The sequence below is a fragment of the Rhinopithecus roxellana genome, chromosome 11 (genome assembly GCF_007565055.1).
Source record: "Rhinopithecus roxellana isolate Shanxi Qingling chromosome 11, ASM756505v1, whole genome shotgun sequence".
Lineage (NCBI taxonomy): Eukaryota > Metazoa > Chordata > Mammalia > Primates > Cercopithecidae > Rhinopithecus > Rhinopithecus roxellana.
In genome coordinates this window covers 43,927,118-43,949,468 of record NC_044559.1, presented here as the reverse complement: position 1 = coordinate 43,949,468, position 22,351 = coordinate 43,927,118, and the positions used below count along the sequence as shown (strand labels likewise).

General features: G+C 48.3%; 1 protein-coding gene across 5 annotated transcripts in view; it reads left to right on the top strand.

Moving 5' to 3' along the window:
• The window catches only part of CHST15 (carbohydrate sulfotransferase 15), an 88,606-nt gene that overhangs the window by 7,328 nt on the left and 58,927 nt on the right, over nucleotides 1–22,351 (top strand). The window contains exons 1-2 of one of the 5 annotated variants that reach the window (XM_030940534.1): nucleotides 1,169–2,095; nucleotides 2,245–2,524. The exons of 3 other annotated variants lie outside the window; for them this stretch is intronic. The gene's annotated coding sequence lies outside the window, so the exon portion shown is untranslated. Of the gene's footprint in view, nucleotides 1–1,163; nucleotides 2,525–22,351 lie in introns of those variants that run through there. One more of the 5 variants, XM_030940536.1, reaches the window with a different exon arrangement.

Here is a 22,351-nt window from a genome sequence, read left to right as displayed (position 1 = left end):
GAGAAGAGTCGCCCCGTGGCAAGGAATATGACTTGCTGGGCTCCGTGCCTGGCCCACTGGTGGGACGGTGGTCAATGGCATCTGTTAGGTATGTACTTGGTAGAGGTGGCCACAATGTGTCAAGTAGGTGGTGTTGTCTGCTCCAGGAAATAATCTGGCTTTAAATTCAAGAACATCTCTTTCCTACTTGTTGGCAGAGCATGATTGAGATAATGGTGAGCCATGGATCTCAAGGTCGCATTCTAACTTGAACGCAATTCACAGGGAGCTGAGGTAGTGGTTGACTCCTAGCCTGGGCTTGGAGAAGCTTCTCTGCCTCCTCTCTCTTGGTCCCAGGCCCCCAAAGGGCCTCTGCTTCTACCAGACCTGACTCTGTCTGTCTGGCCAGCCAGGCCTGGACTTGGCTGCACTTGGGTCCTCCAGCCACTGAAGAGGGGGAGCTCCCACATCTGCCTACTTCATCATTGAGCCCTCCCACCCCCACTGCCTTCAGGAAGCATTTGCCTGTCATTCTTGCCATCTCTTCCCCGTACCTCCCTCCCGCATCCAGGTGGAGCCTTCCTCCTCTAAGCTTCTGCAGTTTTCCTCTATTGTATTTCTCAACCTTGACCCTGTTCCACACTGTGCTGCGCTCCAGTTTCCTGGGTGTAGTCTGCTCTCCCAGCCTGATGAGACTCTTCAGGAGGAGAGTGTCTGGGACTCACGGCACATCTGTGTAGCTGAACTCTCACTTAGTGGCTAGTGACCGCCATGTGTTGCATTAATGCATCAATTAAAAATGATTCTTCCAAAGGCTAGTTTATCCTGGAGGTTTTATGTGAACCCTAAGTTTGATAGTGTGGCACAGGAGAGCTCACACTTGTCACTCAATTTCCCAAAGAGTCGAGAGCCTAATGGAATAACCTTGGATTTCCTGGCATTAGGTTTTGGGGCTATTAAAACGTAGTAACCACAGTTTTTTTGTGTCTTGAGAGCCTTAGGGGAAAATGTTATGGAAATTTGGTTGTTGTTTCAGGAATATAAGCAGAGCCATCTACTCAGGCGAGAAATGTGGAGGCTGCTGGTGTTTCTTATAGCTGGTATAAATAGCTCGGCTTCAAGTTCCATGCTCCTTTGTTTGGAATGTAAATATTTGCATTAAAAATATAAAGTATGTCCTGGTGTGTATTTTTAGGGACTATAATTTCCAAACCCCAAATCAGACTATGGGTCTACTGAGGATTAATTTTCTCTGCTTTGTGAACCTGTGTATGTAAAGAGTCTTCCAAATGTACACACCAAATCCTGTTTGCTTCATGCACGGAAGGGACCGCCAGGATTACAAGAAAGCAGGGTTGTCCCGGTGAGTGTGGGCCGAAGGCTTGCGTTTCTCTCCACGCACTTCTGATGGTTCTGCCTGGTAGCTGCAGCAGCCCAGGGCGGTGGGGTGGAGGAGTTTTGGCTGAGATCTTGTGGGTCATCAGGGGCCTGGCTTCTCTGTCCTCGGTTTCCTGGACATCCAGGTGGGGATTTGGCTGCAGCTGGCTGACCTCTGTGTCACGTAACCAGACGCTTGACTTCGGAGTTGCTGTTGCTCTAGGCAGATGTTCGGGAGTTTTAGTGCCCTTTCTGTGTCTGGTGGAGGGAGCAGGAAGTTCTCATGTCCAATTCAGAGGGGAACTGTGAGGGCCTCTGTGTGGTATCTTCCTCCACTGGATTCCTGGGGGCTGTTTAGATTTAATTTTTCTGTGAAGGACAACCCAGATGATTTTGTTAATCCCTTACTGTGGGTGGGATGTCATCTCTGGTCTGGCCTTGGCCTGTTCTTGGTAGTGGGGGGCTTGGTGGGGCAGCAGGAGCTGGGCAGGCCATTTGTCCCTGGTATAGGGGAGCTTATTTCTAAGGCTCTCTGGGCCACCTTTGATGAACACCTTCTGGCCCAGAGGCTCTAACGGAGAAGGCTGGGCCGTGGAGGTCAGCTCGCCTGGAGAGGAGGGCCGAATGCAGGTGGGCATCCAACTGGCAACCTCCCTCTTGTCTCATCACAGGATGAAGGGCAGATGAGAAGACAGCCAGGAGGGTCCTGGGCCCTCAGCTGTGACTCCCCGAGAGGCAGGTACCAAGGGCCTCCTTTGTCCTTGCTTCCTAGCCAGTGTGCGGCCCCGCCCTTGGGAGGGTCAGCTCCTCCTCCGTCCCACTGAACACTGATGCCTCAGGACTGGACTCCTTGGGGCAGCAGGGACCCTTCCATCTTTCCTTCCCTAGCTCTGCCTTGCAAAGGTGCAGCCTCCTGAGCCTCAGAGTGTCTGACATCTCTCTGCCTGGGGACCCCAACTGAAACGTTGTGTGGGCTTAGAAACCGTGAGCCTTGGGGAGGAGCATCTTCCTCCGAGCCCTGGGTGTGCTGAACTGCGAAGGCTTACCACTTCCTTGCCTGTGGTTATCTCCAGCCTGACCCACGGTGGCGCGATCCTCTCTCATCATCCGTCACAGTTTTTAATGAAGAAAATATGTTCCAGAAAGGCTGAGTGCCATGCCGCATCAGGTCAGTGATCCAAGTCATTATAGTGAAAGTCAGAGGAAATAGCTGCTTTTAGGACACGCTGAACTTGCCTAAGAAAGTTATCAGTGGGAATAAATGAGGGGGAAGAAAGCACGCTCCGACTAATGAGAACAGTATAAGCCTGACATTTTGTGTCGTCCTAACTTTGAAAAGCTATTTATACCCACTTGATAGCAGTTTCTATGAGAAATTAGATATGAGGAGATGTACAGAAGAGAAGAGTGGGAGCTGGGTGACTGTGAGCTCCTCCTCAGAAACATCTTCCAGGCAAAAAAAAAAAAAAAAAAAAAAAAATCATTTGCTCACCTATTGACAATTGAAAATCCAGGGATCTTTTGCATTGTATAAAATTTGGCTCAGAGAAGAAAAATGATGTATTGAAAAGAAGATGAAGCTTCAGTTGCCATTTGAGTGGTAGAAAATAAATTTGCTTTTGGCCATAAAAATGGAAACAAGTCAATAGAAAAAATGCAGGCCTGCCCACTTTTGAGTCAGCAGTTTTTTTGGTTTATGGAAGGAGAAGACTTGCTCACTGAAAATCACCCGTTGGATCACTTAGGAAGCTGCAGAAGCATTGAAGGGTAGGCATGTGTATCTTTCAAAGTTCTCAATGGATTTATTAAAAAAAAAATCATAAAACAGACTTTTGAAAAACCTGTTCAATCTGTTCTTCTTTAACAGCTTTATTGAAATATAATTCACACACCATACAATTCACCCAAAGTATACAATTCCATGTTTTTTAGTATATTGACAGATATGTGCAACCACTACCACAGCTAATTTGAGAACTTTTTTTATCTCAAAAATAAATCTTATACCCTTTAGCTATCACCCCTTTATCTCCCCACTCCCCCACATGTACCCTTCAGCCCTGAGCAACTACAAATCTACTTCCTGTCTCTGTCCATTCCAATTCCTCTATTGTGGACTTTTGTATGAGCAGAATCACATAGAATGAGGTCTTTCATGACTGGCTTCTTGTACGCTGTAACTTTCATGGTTCATCCATGCTGTGGCATGCGTCAGCACTTCATTCCTTTTCATGGCTGAATAATATTCCATTGTATGGATAGCCCACAGTTTCATGGATCCATTTGTCCATTGACAGACGCTTGGATTGTCTCCACCTTTGGCTGTTATGAATGAGGCGGCCACAAACATTTGTGTACAAGCTTCTTTGGGTGTGGGCATGTGTTTCCATTTCTAGGGTTATGTTTTATGAGATGTTTTCACTTTCTTCTAATAATAAGATTCATTTTTTAAAAAATGCTCTTTCCTTGACTTTAGAAAAGGATTTGTTCTTAGATGGGATCCTGATCCCCCTGTCAGTGATCCTGGCTGAGACACTGAATTGTCTGAATTCTGGAGCTGGAAAGGCCTTCGGGCAAACACGGTTCAGCCCCTTTTTATATATGGGGAAACTGAGGGCCAGAGAAGCCACACATAAAGAGACAGGATTGAATCCAGGTTTTTGGAGTGACAATCCAATTACTCCAAATGTTCTCCCTAAACTCTTACTAAAACCCCAGGTTGCCTTCTTGACGGGTCTGGGGCAGCAGATTAAGGTGGGCTGGGTGAACAGATGGTGGTTAGCTTGCCCTCTTTTATGTGACTATGGGTCAAGGTTTTCAGTTATCCAGTGGACTCTTGCCTGTTTTCCTTTCACCCATCTCTCTGTCCATCCGATGTGCATCTGATGTCCAAGGCCCAGAACATCTCCCCATCCACCAGTGGCCACATAAGAACTACAACCTGTGGCGCCAATGTCTTTCTAGTTCTTTCTCCCCTGCAGTGATGGGAGGCCCGGCTGCTTATCCGGGGAATGATTAAATTAGGAACCAATTCAGAGAATGAAATTTTATCTGATCTGGCCAAGCCCATAAGCAAGGGGCTGTGATTGTGACTCCAGGATACATTAGGAAGCTGTTTTTTCAACAGTACACTGGGTGAAAGCATTGAAAGAAATATGTGGACGCCAGGTTGGGAGATCTCCCTAGGCCGGGTTTCTTGCATGGCCTGGGGGTGTGGTCCCAGGGGCAGCTGTGTCCTCAGGCTGGTCCTTCCAGCGTTTATGTTTCCAGGCACCATGTAGCTCTGATGAGGTAGATAAAAGTGTTTTGTGGCTGGAGTGTTCTCTGTGCTTAGGAAAGTTCTTCCGTTAAAATCCTCGTGGATATAATTCTCGTTGTTATCATTGACATTCTAACACACCTTTACAGCTGTAATAAGAAGTAAACTTGGCAGAAACTCAGTGGCTGTAAATCAGGGGTGCAGCTTTGCAACCCCCACGGAGCTTATTGAAAGAAATGCACATGCTTTAGTCCTACATCAGCTCTGTTGCATCAGATCTCCGGGGATGGATGCTGGGCGTGTGTGTGTGTGTGCATGCGTGTATGTGTGTGCATGCATGGATCTGCATTTGTTAAGCTCTTTAGCTAAGAAACACTGATGGAACTTAGCGGTGATTGTAATCATTCTTCTAATGAGAATTTCCAGTTCTCCTGTGGCAAAGATAAGGGACAGATAATTAGCACGGTGGTCTCAGGAATTAGCCTCATTTGTCCTCACTCTGTGATGAGACTTTGTGGATGTCTTTGAGTTTCATGTTCCGATTCCCTGGTTATAAGTAACACACACTGTTCATCACTCAGTAGCAGTGGTGGAATTTTAGATCTGTTTTTCTCTTGGGGAAGGACCCCATTCTCATCCCCACAGTAGCCTGGGCTGGAGGCCCAGGAGTCTCCTTTGACCGATAGCTGGTCAGTGCAGAATGGCCTCCTTTGTGTTTCTGCCACTGGAGGGTTATCTGTCCCTTCAGAACAGGAAATGTGTCTTATTCAAGGTGGCATCCCCCGGGCCTAGTCCATGGGAAAGAATGATTGGACGGATGGACAGACAGATGGGTGAAAGGAAAACAGGCAAGAGTACAGTGAATGATTGGAAACTTTGACCCGTAGTGCAGGGATGGTGAGCGTCTTTCAGATCATCTGTTTATAGCTGGGAAAATGGAGGCCTGCAGAAGTCAGTGACTTGCCCCAGTCCTTCAGCTTTGATCAAGAAGAACATGTGGAAGCCTGGCCCTTCGATTCTTCAACTCTTCTGACTCAAGCTCTGCACATCCTCTTGACAGTCACCCTCCAGTGAAAAGAAATCTTTATTGAGGCCCTGCTGTGTACCCCATGCTGTCCTAGGAGCTGGGGATCTAGCCGTGAGTTAGACACACAGGGTCCCAGCGCTTACAGAGGGCATATTCTCATGGAGAGAGATAGGCAGCAGACAAGGTCGCAAATATAAGAGAACAGACAGGCATAAGGGCCATGTGCTGGAGTGACTGGCTGGTGGGCGAGGAAGGCCTTTTCACGGAGGTGACATCTCAGTTGATTCTTGAATGGTCTGAGGGTGCTGCTGTCTGATGCTTGGAAGGAGGGGACAGTCAGTGCCAGAACCCCAAGGGGAGAACCTGTTGATGGGATGGGATTCAGTTATGCTCGGGAGAAAGAGACTTCGTTTGTTGGGCACCTGGCTTGATTTTCTTCTCTTCTGCATCCTCTGCACTGACATTTGCCGCTCTGTCTTCACCCCGTCCCACCTCTGGGTAAAGAACACCTGTCTGATGCTCGCTGGCCTGCAGCTGCTGCAGTTTCAGAAAACAGGGCTAGCAAAAAACAAAGCAAAACCCCAACGTCCCTGTCCTCTCACTTAGGGCTTGGCTGGGGAGGCAGAGTTATTTTTATGTAAGCACATGCTTGAGGGGGGACATCTTGGGGTGGGCAGCTGAAACCACACTCATAAAAACAAGACTGAAATAGAACTGCGAATTCCCAAAGGTGAACACAGGCCGTTAGCTTGAATTTGGGGACAGTTCCATGCAGCCTAGGTCCTGGAGCAGGAATCCTTTGGAGGGGGATGAGGCATGGAAAACTGTTTGCTGGTTTGGCCTCTTCTTTAAGCATTGCTTTCCGGCCCTGGCTGTAACAGAGACCCGGCCCTTGCTCAGGACTTGGGCCCTCTCAGGCAGTTCTTCCTCCCTCCTGGTGCTGCCTCCAGCTGTGTCTGTACCCTCGTCAGTAAGAACCTCAGTTTCTTTTTCTTTTTCTTTTTCTTTTTTTTTTGAGACAGAGTCTTGCTCTGTCCCCCAGGCTGGACTGCAGTGGCCGGATCTCAGCTCACTGCAAGCTCCGCCTCCCGGGTTTACGCCATTCTCCTGCCTCAGCCTCCCGAGTAGCTGGGACTACAGGCGCCCTGCCACCTCGCCCGGCTAGTTTTTTGTATTTTTTTTTTAGTAGAGACGGGGTTTCACCGTGTTAGCCAGGATGGTCTTGATCTCCTGACCTCGTGATCCTCCCGTCTCGGCCTCCCAAAGTGCTGGGATTACAGGCTTGAGCCACTGCGCCCGGCCAGAACCTCAATTTCTTGAGGGCCCTGCTGTTGGTTGTCCTCTTGTTGCAGCCACCTCTCTACCTGTGAAGGAGTGGACCCCAGGCTGCCTCTTCGTCCCAGGTCCTGCCGTTAACCTGAGTAACCATGGTCTCCATGGGGCAGCACTCTGGCCTCCCAGGTCCTCCATCAGGACTCTCTGAACCTTGTCCACTCCTGAACTGCTCCATACCACATGGAGTCCGTTCTTGTTAATGACGTGTTAATGCCAGGCTTTCTTGTGGAAACCACACCCAAGGCACCAGCTGGTCAACCTGACACACAGTAGGGCATCAACAGATGGTGTCTATCAGTTATTTTCATAAACTTGAAATCTCTTTCTGGTCTTCCCAGACATCCTTAAGAGTGATCCTTTGTCATACTGCAAAGTTTTCCTGATAAATATTTATCAGTAGTTGTGGCAGTAATATACATCTCTGTTTTATGTTGTTGACTAATTTTTTAAATGGTGGACAAAACATAAATTTCTTTGCATTTTAATAAATGGAAAGATAAAAGACGTATTTTTTCTGAGTAGTTTGGTTTAGAATCATTCCAGTTGTTCGTTCAGCCTCTCTTCCCAAGTCACGTGAGGCCACACCAGGAAGCTGTGGCTGTATTGACATGCTGAATGCTTGCTCAGAGTCCCCATAATCTCTTGTCACTCCTGTATGCTGCCTCATACTTTTATTTTAACTTCTTATTTTTAAATAATTTCAGACTCACAAGAAGTTGCAAAAATAGTACAGAGTCCCTGTGTACCCTTCACCCAGCTTCCCACAGGGAGAACATCTTATGCAACCCTCAGACATGATCAAAGCCAGGAAATTGACACTGGTAAAATACCATTAACTGAGCTGCAGACCTTATTCTTCTTATTAAATCTAGGGATCTATAGCATTTTAGAAGCGTTTTAGAATTTCATAAGCTTTAGCATTGCTGTTTGTCTTTTAGAGGATGTTTCAATCCCTTCCAATTGACAATCAATTAAAATTCGTTTCCATAAGTTCAACAAATACTGGAGGATGAATTTCACAGGTTCCACGGGTCCACATGGTGCTCTGTGGGTGCATTGTCTCTGATGCGTGCACACAGGTAACCTTCTTCCGCAGATCTGAGAGATTCTCAGAGATAAAGAACCTTAGACAGTAGTTTGGTTCATAGGACAGACCAGGGGAGCTGGAGTTCTGATAATGGAAACCAAGCTGCATTGAGTACTTAGTATGCTTTAGGCTTTATCTACTTTATTTCATTTCACACACTCAGCAACCTTTGAGGTAGATACAGTTAACATCCCCATTTTACAGATGTAAGAACTGAGTTCGGAGGCGTTCACCCTGCCCACATTCCTGCAGCTGGATGGTAGAGTTGGGCCTGGAATACAGGCAGTGTGAAGTTAGAGACGGCTTGTTCTTACCTTGCGGGGCTCCCTCCTTGGCTCAGGCCTGCACAGTGACTGCTCTGTGCCCTGGGGTCGTCCTGACTTCTCTGAGTCTCTGTTTCTTTACCTGCCGTGCAAGAGGCTTATGTGAGATCTGCCATGTCCCTTCCATTTCTGAGTGCAGTTGGTTTTAGTGGTGAAAACAATTCTACCCGTAGAGCTAGAAACACCCAAGCAACGTCCAAACGAAGTGTGTACCTTGCCCCTTGTAGGTGCTTTTAAGGTTGGTAAAATTTCTGCAGCCTAGTTTGGTTTGATGGGAGCATCAATTCCAACTGAATTATGCTCCGGGGTATTTTAGTTAAACCATCTACAAGCTGATTTTACAAAGAGGCAGAGTCCCCATGTAGCGAGCTGTGCCTGCCTCCCTCTGAGCTCAACTCCGGAGCCGACTGATGCTCGTAATAACCAGAGGACTGTGTGAGCTGCTCACACTCGGCCTCATGGGCAGCGTTAATTGTGAGATGCCACCGGAACGAGATGCGAGGGCATTATCAGTATATACTTAATTGATTTTGCATTCTCCACAAAGGAAGGTTAAAATTAAGCTTGTTTGTAAATGGTGTTTAAACTGCGCAGGCTTGGGGATGAGTTGCAGAAACTAACAGAGCAGGGCACTGCTTGGAGGGCTTAATTTTCTCTTTAGATGGTGGACAGAGCGCATCACTCAACTAAGGTAAAGATTTTCCCATTTAAAGGGGCTGAAAGAGTGTAAGCCTCGGCTCGTAAATTTCACAGACAAGGACTCTGCTTGAGTGCCTCAGGGATGGCCTGGACTCTGGGGATGAATGTGTAATCACATTAGCATGATGAATTAAAGGGTTCCATATTTTTAAATCATCAGGCAGAGCTGCATTAGAGAACATACCGTTTGAGATGAGACATGATAAACAGGCTCATGGAAGCAGCCTTTACGATCCTCACTCCTGGTATAGAATGGAAGATTCTGATTCTCATTCTGACACGCCCCAGGAAAGGTCTCTGCTCAAACCCAAGATGAGCTTAAACCCGAGGCGGAATGCCATTCTCTAAGTATCTGTTCTTTGGCTCTAACATATACCAGGAATGAGAACAGCACTCTGGGTGTGTTCTCAGTCTCCTTTAATCCTGATAAGATAACTTTTTAGGTATCTCCAGGACCGGCTATATAATTTGCAAGATGCAACACAACATGAAATGCATATTAAAAATTATTAAGAATTTAAAACTAGGGAAAGCAGAACAATACATCCCATATAGGACGTTTCTGAGCAAAGGGCCCTGTGTGATTGCCCATGGGTCTCCGCCCTCAGAGTTGGCTCTGGGATCTTGTAGGATGCTGATCCTAGACCAATGTGATTTGTAGCAACTTGTGTGAATTGTGACCTCACGGGGGGCACGGGCTGCAGCTGAATCACCTTGGTGTGCTGGGAGGGGTCTGGTTGGAGGCCTGACCCAAGCACTCGCTTAGGAGATGCCCGCTGAATCAACTAACTCATGGAGCCAACAGCATGGTCTGCTGGGGAAATTTCATGCGACTTTCTCAGCCTCCACGTGTCAGGAATGTGGAACCGTCTACTACTAGGCTCTTCAGAACAGACAGGGACAAGGACCAACATTCTCTAATGAAACTCACTGACTTGACAGCTCAGCTTTGAGAAGAGAAAACCTGAATACAAAGCCCATCTACACTATGTGTGTGTATAAGCCTCTAGTCCTGGTGATTTTTCACTGTAAAATGGAAAACATTGACACACAGTGTCTCTCCAGTACCTATGTGTGGTTAACGTGGGTGTCTGTCGTGACTCTGTGGCTCAGTCCCAAGAGAGGGGCAGCCCATCTCCCCTGGCTTTTCATCCCTGATGTCCTCTGTGTAAGCTCTGCCCCTCCCAGTGGAGTAAAAAGCTCCTGGAGACAGTCTAGGATTTTAGGGGCCGCTGTAGGTCATCCTTGTCATTCTGGATCCCGGAGAATGCCACCTTGCAAAGTTGAGGGGGACATAGTGCATCTTGGTAAGGAAATAAAATCCCACTCAGGAAGCATCTCTCCCTGGAGCGAGAGGCTTGGAAGGGCCCGGGACTCCTTTGTGCTGACTCTTTGTTCCCTCCCTGCAGGCTGGCCCAGCCTCAGAGGTGCCCTTTCCCCTTTGCCAGTGGAGAGGGAGAGAGGAGCATCCAGGGCCGGCTGCCAAAGACAGGGGAGGTTCCAGCCAAGGAGAGCCCGGACTTTTCAGGTTTTAAATTGGAAGAGGGGTTCTTGAATGAGCATTAAAGTTAGTTTTTTATTGGAAGGGAGTGTGCGGGGTGGATGCTGTGCTCAGAATACATCAGGAGAGAGCTGCCCAAGTCAGATCTCTTCCGAGCAGCGTCTCGGGGGAGTGACTGCACCGCCGCTAGATTTTCCTCCCTTTGTCCTCGGTTTGTACAGAGGTCACTGGAGATGTGAGCTCAAAGGGAGCCAGGCCGCTGTGCTCTTCTCTCATTGTCACAAGTCGGTGGGCCTGAATGGGCTGTGACACTTGAAGAAAGAAAGAAACCATCCTTTATACCTCCTGGCTGGGGAGAGAGAGCAGGGCAGGAAGCCCACAGTGCTGGAGGCCAAAGCTTCTCCCGGGGAGCCTCAGATGTGTGGAGGGAGGTCTGTGCTGTTCCTGGCTGTCTGGGATTGCATCCTCCCCACCATGGGGACGCGCAGCCTATTCTTAACTTATTTGGCAAATAACAAACATAGCACCTTCACGTTCAAGCAAAAGCTGACTTTATTTATTTTCCCCATTAAGCTATCCACAGTCATTGTTTTCACTTTCAGAAGCAAAATAATAGGAAAAAACTTCACAATATTTGTATTACCTGATGTGGAAGTCTGAGAGAACTTGAATAATAAGTCTGGCTTAAAAGTATTGGGGGGAAAAATCTTGATACACAAAAGAGAAACAGAAACATGACAAGAGGAATGTGCCGGAACAATCCTCCCTGCAAAACATCATTAACTCCGCGGGGGCTGGAAGCCTGTCTGTCTTGTCACACATTGCACCCCCTTGCCTAGCACAGCCGCATTCAGAAGGAAAGTCAGCCCTGGCTGCTGGGAGGCAGTGGCAAGTGAGACATGCCCAGGTCCTGTCCTCATGGAGGTTAGAGTCTAGGAGGTGAATGAGGTGGAAACACTTAGGCAAAGGATCATTTAATTTCAGTTGTGATGAGCTGGGGACAGGAATGGGAAGTGGTCTATGAGCGAGTGTGCCGATGCTGTGAGCCCAGTCTAGCAGAGGTGCAGGGTGCATTGGAGAGCTCCAGGTCATAATGGAGGAAGCTGTGTAGGGAGGGAGTGGAGGCAGAGATTGCAGACCTGGCGATGGTGTTGGGCGTGCAGGGGGAAGTTACGTAAGTCCCCAGTGAGGTGCCTGGACCCAGAGTTCTCATTTTAAGGTTTAGAATGTGCTAGAATCCTTGTTTCTAGAGACTGGATTGATGATCACAACTGGGCGATGCTCCAACCCAGGCCCCCGCCCCGACCTGCCACCCGAATTGTGCCCTCTGCAATTGGGTGGCACACTCTGTTTAGTGTCTCCTACCCCCTGCCTCCAGGCTTCCAGGGACTTGCTGACTTTCTGTCTCTACTGAGAGATTTGAGAAATTCTTGAAGCAACTTGCCAAGTAGAAACTGTCTAATGGCAGCAGTGCAAGGATTTGGTGTCTGTCGCCGGGGGTCACTGGCCCTGCAGCGATGAAGTGGAAAGATCCCGGGAGGGAGAGCAAGCTGCCTTCCCTGGGGGTGCAGCAGGAATGACTTGAGCTTGCGCTGATTGCACCCACTTCTGCCCTGAGAAAGTCTTCTATGCAAAGAGGCTAAAAAGACTATGTGGAGAGCATCTCTTTTAAAGCCCCCACCTGAGACCTCTCCCCTGCCCTGTGTGGGCGTAGCCCATAGGTGGCTGCCAGGCTGAGCGGCCCGGGATGTGGCCGAGGGGGATCTACAGCCTCCTGGCCGAGTCCACCCGGGAGGAGCCATTTAAGACCCTGGAAACCCATCAAACCTGGCAACTGGAGGTCATTAGCCGTCTGACTAAGAGCCGGGTCGTAAAATAAGCCCTAAGTGGTTACGAGCTCTGTTAACCATTTTAAAATGCACGAACAGAGGAGCTTTGGTTTGGCGCCTCTAAAAGGAAATGGGCGTCGTCTGATGGGAGAACATTTGGCTTCATGGTCAAGGTGCAAGGACCGGCCTGCATTGGCTCATTCATGTGCCTGTCGAATGGCTGCTGTGCCATTTGCGTCTCCCTTGGTTTCTGATGGGGCAGAAACTTCCCACTATCTATCTGGTTTTCTTTTTCAGTGAACTTTTAAGGAATTGGAGTATAACCTTCATGCATTAAAGAGCTTCTATCCTAAGTGTGCTGCTTGATGGATTTTCACAAACAGAACTCACCTGTGCAACGAGTACCTAGATCAGGTATATAGACAGCACCCCAGGACTGCTGGGCTCCGTTCCAGTCATTAACCACCTCTCAGTCCCCATGCAAGGCAAACTGCTATCCTGACTTCCACAACCTGAGTTTTTGGCCTGTTTTATGCTGTCTGTAACTGGAATCATGCGTTGTTCTCCTTTGTATCTGGGTTCTTTTGCTTAGTACTTCATTGGTGAGATTCTTCCGGGTGTAGCTTGTTCATTTTCGCAGTTGAATTGTATTTATCCGTTCTACTGTGGGTAGACACTGTGTGATTTCCAGTTTTTGGCCCTGCAAATAGTACAATGAGCGTTCTAGTTCACGTCTTTTGATCAGCATGTGGATGCCTTTCTGTTGGGTATGTAACTAAGAGTGGAATTGGTCTTTGGGAATGAGTATGCCCAGCTTCAGTAGATAATACCAGTGTTCCAAGCGATTGTACCCATTTACCTTTCCCATCAGCAGCGATCAGCAGCGGAAAGTCTCTGGAAAGATGAAATAAGAGCCTGGAAAAAATGTAAGGTGAGACTGACTCCCTTTTGTCCTCTGTCCAAGTTCCCAAAAAAGAAAAGACCCGGAGGGTAACGGCTGGCCCTTTTTGCGTTGGATGGGTGCACTGGAAGAGGGAAGGCTTCTGGGATGCCCCAGAAAGATGCCCCTGCCCCTCCTGGGGTTCTGCCCACGTGGTCATGTTTCACTGGAAGCCAATTTGTGTCTGAACTTGGGGATGGGATTGGTTGGTCTCTGAGAAGAGCCCAGAATTCGGCATTTTAGTCTCCATGCTTTGGGTGTCTGCATGCAATGAAGCAAAGCCTCCAGGCTCATCTTTGAGAGGAAAGTGGCTGGCCTGGTAGCTGGTTGGGGTATTCTCTTGGGAGGGCTTGAGAGCTGCCACCATTTAATGGCTCAGTCAAGAAAGGTTTTTATTTGTATATCAGTCTAGTCTCAGAACCAACTGGTTCTGCACCCAGCCCCTGCACTTCCCACCTGGTGTTCTAGTTGGAGAAAGAGCTTTCCTTGTGCCAAAAACTGTTGTTTGGTGTGATGGGGGATCCAGAGCAGTGGGAAGAGGCAACTGACATTTACTGAGCCTCCTGCGTGCTCATGAGAACTCTGAGTGCAGGTGTGCTGGTCTCCCCAACCACACAGGAAGTGGAAGAAGAGAGGACTCTGCACTGTCCCTGAGCAGCAGAGTCCCAGCTGGGGTGTGTATCCTGCCCTGGCTCTGTCACATTTGTAACCCACAACAGTGGCAGTGGCTGGATAAAAGAGACTTGGAAGGAAGGAAAACTTGTGGCCATTAGCTGGGGTTATTGCCCGGCTGTCTTCCCTACCCCAAGTAGATTCAGTAAATCTGGGGCAGGGCTTGAAAGCTGTTTGTAACAAATGCCTTAGGTGAGTTTTACTCAATTTGGGGAAACAGTGACTTCCCAGGGCCTTTTGTTGGGAGGCTGGGTAAGGAGAGGAATGAAGGAAATAAGAAACAGATCTTGCGCTCCAGGAGCTCCCTGCCTGAGCAGTCTCATGCAGGAAGCTCTCTGCGGAGCTGGACAAGCTCTGTGTCTGCTGCTCCACAGGGTCATGGCTCGAAATGTGACTAGGACGGTGGAAGAATGGAAATTTTAGATTTCATTTAATTTTAACTATTTTAAATTTAAAAGCAGATACTTAATTCAGTTATTAGAAAACTTTTAAGAATGTTTGGAGCAGCTTGGGTCCATAACTCCTTTTCCAACTCTAAGTCTTATGAAATTGAGATACAGCTCAGGTACTTTAGATGAAAATGTAGCATCCAAATTGAGATGGCCCTAAGTGTAAAATACACGCTGGAATTTGAAGACTTAGTATGAAAAAAATTCAAATTTTTTATTACTAACTTTTATACTGACTACATGTTGAAGTGGTTATTTTGGGTCTATTCGAATTGAACTACGTGAAAATTGACTTCACCTGTAATGTTTAACCTAGGTATCGGCTCACACTCCATTTTTGTTGAGCAGTGATGCTCTGAGGCACTTGCTGGAATTCGACTCGGAGTGCCAGGGAGTTGGAGGAGAAGAGAGAAGCCCCCGCTGTGGCCCCTTGTTTGGCTCATGTGGGAGTAGGGTTTCAGGCTGATAGCACACCTGGCCCTACAGATGGCCACAAGGCCACCTGTGACGGGTCCGTTGGGCTCTGGCTGGCCTGTCCATCTCCTTGGGTACCTTGCCCAAAGAGGGAAACTGCCAGTTCCCTCCAGGAAGTGCCTTTAGAAAATGAGAATCTTCTCTAACGCTGTAGGCTAGGAAGAGAGAGCTGAGCACGTCTCACCCTGGGCTGCACTGCATCTCACACAAGTGGGACATGGCCTGCCGCTGGTCAGGGTGAGAACTCTGCCTTTAAATTAGAATCAAATCAAATCAAATCAAATCAAATTGAATTCTTTACCCCAGTGGGGTAGAGAGCACCGCCAAACACTAAGCTACAGGAATGTGGCCCAGAAAGCAAATTAGGTTTTATTTCTGCCTCCTGCCTTTGCCCCACTGTTTCTGGAGGAGAACCCCTAGACAGTGCCATGAAGGGCAGCCTACGGAGGCTGCGGCGGGCAGGGACTCACAGGTGAGCCGAGTAGTGGGTGGCAGGTTCTCATCCAAGGCGCTCAACCCGTCTGAGGTCATCTGCCCTCTTCTTCACTGGATTCTGGAAGCCTCCCCACCAGCCTGCGAGGTGCAGCTGAACATGGACTTATTTTGTTTACTGCTGCTTCCCAGGGCTCTACACTTGGGCCTGACACAGAGTAGGGCTTTAATAATCTTTATTGAGGGCCAGGCACGATGGCTCACTCCTGTAATCCCAGCACTTTGGGAGGCCCGAGCCAGGCAGATCACAAGGTCAAGAGATCAAGACCATCCTGGCCAACATGGTGAAACCCCGTCTCTACTAAAACAACAACAACAACAACAAAACAAAAAAACCTCACAAAAATTAGCTGGGCATGGTGGCGCGCACCTTTAGTCCCAGCCACTCAGGAGGCTGAGGCAGGAGAATCGCTTGAACCTGGGAGGCAGAGGTTGCAGTGAGCCGAGATCGAGCCACTGCACTCCAGCCTGGGCGACACAGCGAGACTCAGTGTCAAAATGAAAACAACAACAAAAAAACCCACAAAACTTTATTGAATGGGTTCATTTGGAGCATGCCCCCTAAATCTGCTGATCAAATATGGCCTTCATGTTGACCTCCCTGAAGTGACACCCCCGTAGGTGGGCATATGCATTTCCCTTGGGAGAGATTCCCAGAGGGGCCTCTGGCTTGGGTGTGGCTAGGAACCTCAGACCTACATTGTGTTTTTACTCTAGATCTGTAAGTGCAGATTTTTCCTCTTTTTTTCTCCAGAAACTGTTTCTTGGACAACACTGCAACTACTTTCCATTGCAAAGAAAAATTCTGTCCTTTGTGTGCTCTCTACAAAGCACTCACACAGCCAGACTACGTCATTTGCTCCTGACATGCTGGGGGGGACATCACCATTTTCTGCATGTCCCCACTTGTCCAAAGTCCTACGGCTAAAGGGAGGCACAGTTGTACCTTAGATTCAGGGGAACTCCCATCTCGGGGTGACTTCTTTACCCTCATTGTATTCCTCATGTCATGGAACCTAAGGATAAATCTGGTTTGGTCAGGCCTGGAATACAGAAGTGTTAAAGGCAGGCAATGAAGAGAAATCTTCGTCCTTCCTCGAGGGATGAGCTGGCTGACTGGGAAGGTCCAGGCTCAGGCTGGCCTCTGCCCAGATGTCCTATGGCAGGGGCTCGTGGAGGAGCATTGTTCCTGTTTTCTGGGTCCCCTGCTCTGCCTCACCCGTTTAAAGTCAGTGACTCAAACTTTTGAAACTGTGAAACCGTAAACTCTCCATCCCTGTTCAGCCTTCCCCAGGCCATGGGTTCTGCACGCGGCACTGCTTGTTCGTGGTTCTCCTCTGTGTTGCTTTTGAAGCTCACTCATCTTGATGACTCAGAGACTTGCCAGAGACCCTGGACTCCCTGTCCCAATTCCCCGAGGCTGGCCCCGATGATTCTTGCAATGTTACTCTGTTCATGGTGCCTCTGCCCCATTTTCATCTGTGCCATATCACCAATGGTGGGGGGATCCCCCAAACAACAGGGACTAACTTGAACTTTGCAAGACTCTTGAATTTCCTGGCTATATTTATGATCTGTATGGCACTGATTTGTACTAGAGCGGAGCCTGCAGAAGTCAGTTGAACCCGACCTCTCTATATTAGGAGGACTACAGGATGTAGGAACTCAAACGGGATGTTGATTTGTGGGAGTTTGCAACTTTGCCTAGCAGCACAGACCTGCATCCTTGGGAGAGGCCTCTGGGGAGGAATGCTAAGCTGATGGATGTCTGTGCAGAGACAAGGGACTGTCCTCTTCACCTGAGGGGCAGTTCTCATCCTGCCTGGTCCTGTCTGATTCACATCTGAGCCCAGCTCAGCCCAAAGAGAGGCGTGCTACAGGATGTTCTGGTACTTTCCAGCTTGGATTATCTCCTTGTATGCTTTCTTTGTATACTTAGGGCCCACAATGCCACAAGGCCGAACATTCTAAAGTAAAAATGATCCCCTTTTTATTGCTTGAATTTGTGTTTCTTCTTAAAATAGAACGTTTTACAGTTATTCACAAGATAAGGTCTTACTTTAAAAATAACTGTTTTCCTCTGTCTTTCTGACTTCTTTTTTAAATTCAAGAACAGGGGTATTAAGGCAGGTGATGAAAGCAGAATTTTTAATAAGAGCATAGTGATGCTTTTCACAACGGACTTAGAAAACATTAAAATGTATGCTTTTTGATCTTTTTCTGGATTTGAATATGAAGGACTAGTTATTGTAACAGACAGTAAAGTAATTCATTTCGGATGCATTTCAGCAAGGCAGCCCTCTAGGAGACACTGGAATAAAATACGGAAGTGTGTGACACAGACCAGACCAGGCATGTACCCGGCCCATCAGCTAAAAAGTCAAAGAGCAGGTGGAAACAGGAATAATAGTGACAATGATGGTTACCATAATGAGAGCACTGCCAACGATTCCAGCACTTCCCAGGTGCCCGATCCTTGCTTGATGCTTCCCATGGATTATCTCAGTCCTCCCTGTGGCTCCATTAGACTACGTATTGTCACATCATCCCCATTTTTCAGATAAGGAACTGAGGTGGGCTAAGTGTCAGGCCATGGAGCCAGGATGAGAACACCAGCTGTCTAGACAACCCATGTCCTGGTAACCGCCACTCTGCTCCCAAGTGGTCAGCACATAAACCACTGCGGGGTGGGGACTGGTTTCACCATCCCCTTGGCTCTGCCTCTGACCCCTGGAGCAGGTGGAGAGCTTGAGCCGGCTATTCCCGGAATTAGCCATATGCTCATTTTTTGCTTCAGTTATTTCACTAATTGAGGCAAAGGTTCTGGTAGTTTGACATTAAGTATCTGGATAATTGCCTCAATGTATCATTTTCACTTTGCACCCTCAGATACAACCTTTAATGAAATTTGAAAACCCAACTCTACTTGGGGAAAATAATATTAACTTCTGTTTCTAGGCCAGGTACGGTGGCTCACACCTGTAATCCCAACACTTTGGGAGGCCGAGGCCAGCGGATCACAAGGTCATGTGTTCGAGACCAGCCTGGCCAACCTGGTGAAACACCGTCTCTACTAAAAATACAAAAATTAGCCGGGCATGGTGGTGGGCGCCTGTAATCCCAGCCATTTGGGAGACTGAGGCAGGAGGATTGCTTGAACCCAGGAGGCGGAGGTTGCAGTGAGCTGAGATCACGCCACTACACTCCAGCCTGGGCAACAGAGCAAGACTCCGTCTCAAAAAAACAAAACAACAAAACCCGTCGATTTCTAAATCTGTTTCTGAAAGTGGTTGAGGGCTCAGACTTCCAGTTATAAGCTTAATTGCCCAACATGCAGAAGAAGTCTCCAACTGCCCTGTTTATCAGACTTGAAAGCCAGCCTTGGTTTGGGGCAGATGGCCTGCTCCTAGTCCTTATCTGGGAGATGAGAGGTTTCAACAGCATGATCTCTCAAGTGCCTCAGCTTGGATCTGAGCTTCTGTTCTAGCGGCTTCCATGCCCAACTGGATGACACGTCTTAGGAAGCAGGACAGAAGTGTGCCTGCACTGATTACTAAGCAAATTGGTCTGAATAAGTGCAGTAGATGCCAGAGATTTCCACGAATGATGTGAGTGTGGATCACTGGCCAGAAAATACCCATGGACGATAAATATCTGGGCTTCATGCTACCTCCTGAAAAATGTGCCTAATCTCTTCTTTGTGATCCCCAAAGAGATTTTTAAGGGAGTTGGAAGTGTGCCCCTTGCAGAAGTCCTGGTGTTCATAGTGTTAAGTACAGGATGTGGAGTGTGAGGCGCAGTTGTCTTGTCACTCAGATGGGAGGCTGCATGCCCGGCACAGTGCTAAGTGCAGCCAGTTACTCTGGTGTGTGCAAATGGACCCTTTGCCCCAGCTGCAGAGCCCCTTTGGGGTGGCTCAGGTCCTAGTGGGGGCAGGAAGAATGGGACAAAAGGAGGAGGCTGAGCCCAAGGCATGTGCTGTCACCGAAAGTCCCGGCTTTGTCTCAGAAAGCTGTGGCTGGGTTGGGCTTGGTTGGTCAGGGAAACAGGGAGACACAGCCCAGGAAATGAGCTGCAGCTGGGCTGGAGCCCACCTCCCCAGGAGGGAGGTGCATGGCAGCTCAGGTGGGGGTGCCCCCACCCTAAGATGAAAGGTCTCCACCTCTTGTTTAAATTGTAAGGTGAACGCTTTTGGCCATTTCTAAGGAAAAGCCCCTTGGAGTTTGTTCATCATCCTTCATTTTTGCTCAAGGTTTTGGGTGTGAAAACCTTAGAAAAACTAAGTCAATCGGCCGGGCGCGGTGGCTCAAGCCTGTAATCCCAGCACTTTGGGAGGCCGAGACGGGCGGATCACGAGGTCAGGAGATCGAGACCCTCCTGGCTAACACGGTGAAACCCCGTCTCTACTAAAAAATACAAAAATCTAGCCGGGCGAGGTGGCGGCGCCTGTAGTCCCAGCTACTCGGGAGGCTGAGGCAGGAGAATGGCGTGAACCCGGGAGGCGGAGCTTGCAGTGAGCTGAGATCCGGCCACGGCAGTCCAGCCTGGGCCACAGAGCAAGACTCCGTCTCAAAAAAAAAAAAAAAAAAAAAAAAGAAAAGAAAAACTAAGTCAATCAAAGACTTTCCAGCGATGTCACCGACTGTGTTGTCATCCAAAGGGGAAAATAATCCCAGCTTATGAATATTTAGAAAGAAGATAATTGCAAATTGCTTTGTGACCATGTAAACTTTTTTTTTTCCCCCAGCCAGTTACATAAGAGGAGGTGTGGGTCAGTCCCAGAAATAGATGCAGAAGCAGTGACAGAACATGTCTTGGTGGTGGTGGAGAAAGACAGCCCTGGGTTCGAGTCCCAGACCCGCAGTGTGTTAGCTAAAGAAGTTTGAAAAAAACACCTGTCTCTTTCTTCCCACTTCAGCCTCCTTCCCCTTCTCCTAGCTGGGCGGCACCAAAAGCTCATCTGTAACTTGATGAACAATTTTTTAATCCTCAAATCTAGTCCTCCCGTAAACAGTGAATCTCTCAAATTGATTAAATGGAGGCACTCATTTAATTAGTAGGTAACTGGTATTTTGTCTTTTCTGGAGGGTAGAAGAGGGAAAAAGTGACCGAGGGGACCAAACAAGACAAAAAGACAGAAGAATTTGGGTTTTTAGTTGATTGTGAATACTTGATGCTTTTGAAATGTTTCCAGGTTTCCTTTACGGGAAAGGAATGAAAATGATCCACAAGGGGAGGTAGGATTTTTTTTCCCCTTCTTTTGTCCTGAGCTCAGTACCTGGGATTTTGCTGCATGTGCTGAAAAATTATATGCTCTGGGTGCAGAAATTTGCCTGAAAGGGTTATACGAAACTGAGAATGGGTCAAAACAAAACAAAACGGAAAAAACAAGACTTCTGGCCACAGATAAGAATCATATAATTTACTGAGACATATCATTTTGGCATGTTTTGTTAAGGGTGAAAGCTAATTTGGAAGAGGCAGGAAGGGGCTCTTGAGGTTGGTAGGAATGAGATGCTGTAATGGGGCCCTCAGAATCACCCTTGTGTCTGCTTCCAGCAGGACTGGGTGGGGAGGTGCAGGGAGCAGCTCTCTGTGGGTGTCGGGAACCCCAGGGCCAGTGAAGCCTGGGGCCAACCCCCAGCAATCCCACAGCAGTATTGGGTGACGACAATTCCCCTGAAAGTCGTGGAGAAACAGGTTTTCAGTGACATAGAGACTAAGCCTAGAGGCAAGTTTTATTATTTATTTACTTTTTTCTTCTTTTTGAGATAGGGTCTTGCTCTGTCACCCAGGCTGCAGTGCAAGTGGCATGATCACGGCTGACTGCAGCCTGGATCTCCTGGGTTCAAGAGATCCCCCCACGTCAGCCTCCCAAGTAGCTGGGACTATAGGCACCACCACTATGCCTGGCAAATTTTTAAATTTTTTGTAGAGATGGAGTTTTGCCATGTTGCCCAGGCTGGTCTTGAACTCCCGGGCTCAAGCCATCCTCCCACTTCGGCCTCCCAGCATGTTGGAATTACAGGCAAGAGCCACCGTGCTCAGCCCAAATTTTAAATTCAACCCCCGGCCCCCACCCCAACATGTATTGGGCATTCTCTCTTTATGACTGGGCTATGTTTTTATATGTGTTGCTTGCCTACCTTTAGAATTTCCTCCAGGACTTTTTTGTAAAAGTGAACAAAACAAGAGACTCTCTTGCCTTCACAGAGCTGATAAGACTATCAGCTGGTTCAGGCAGATGCTAGTTAGACAAGCACACACAAAAAAAAGAGAAGTGGGAAGGGTTGGAGAGATCAGGGCAGGGCCAGTGTGGTCTGGGGGTTTTAGGGAAGGGGACCTCGCCTGAGATCTGAAGGGTGAACAAGAGTGAAAGCGTCTAGCAGGGCCAGTGGTATTGAGGAAAATGGGATCTGGCTAAGGAGGCTGGGAGAGGCGGAGATGGACACACAGAGACAGCGAGATAAAGGCAGCCAGCAGGGGTCAGGGGTCAGGGGTCGGGGGTGGGTTTGGGGGATGCAGTGCTGCAAGGGGGCTTGAATGTTTCCAAGTACAGCCCAGCAACGAAGGAGGGCCTCAGAGGTTGGGGGACCTGCCCAAAGTCACAGAGTAGGTGTGGTTGTTTCATGATCATGTGGTGTCTCCTGGGCTGCAGGCCCCACAAAGCTAGTGCTGTGTCTATGCTGCGCACTCTGAATCCCCATGGACTCCAACTCAGGGGCTTGCGTTCTGCTCCGTGGCCACTGCTGTACCTTTGCAAGGATGGGGAAGGCCTTGGGGATGGGGAGGCCATCACATAGGCACTTCGATTGTGTGGAGCAAAATTCTTACTCTGAATTGACTTCAGGTCTGAACAACTATGTGCTTTGATCAAATATTTATTTTTCTGAAACAGAAACCAGAGC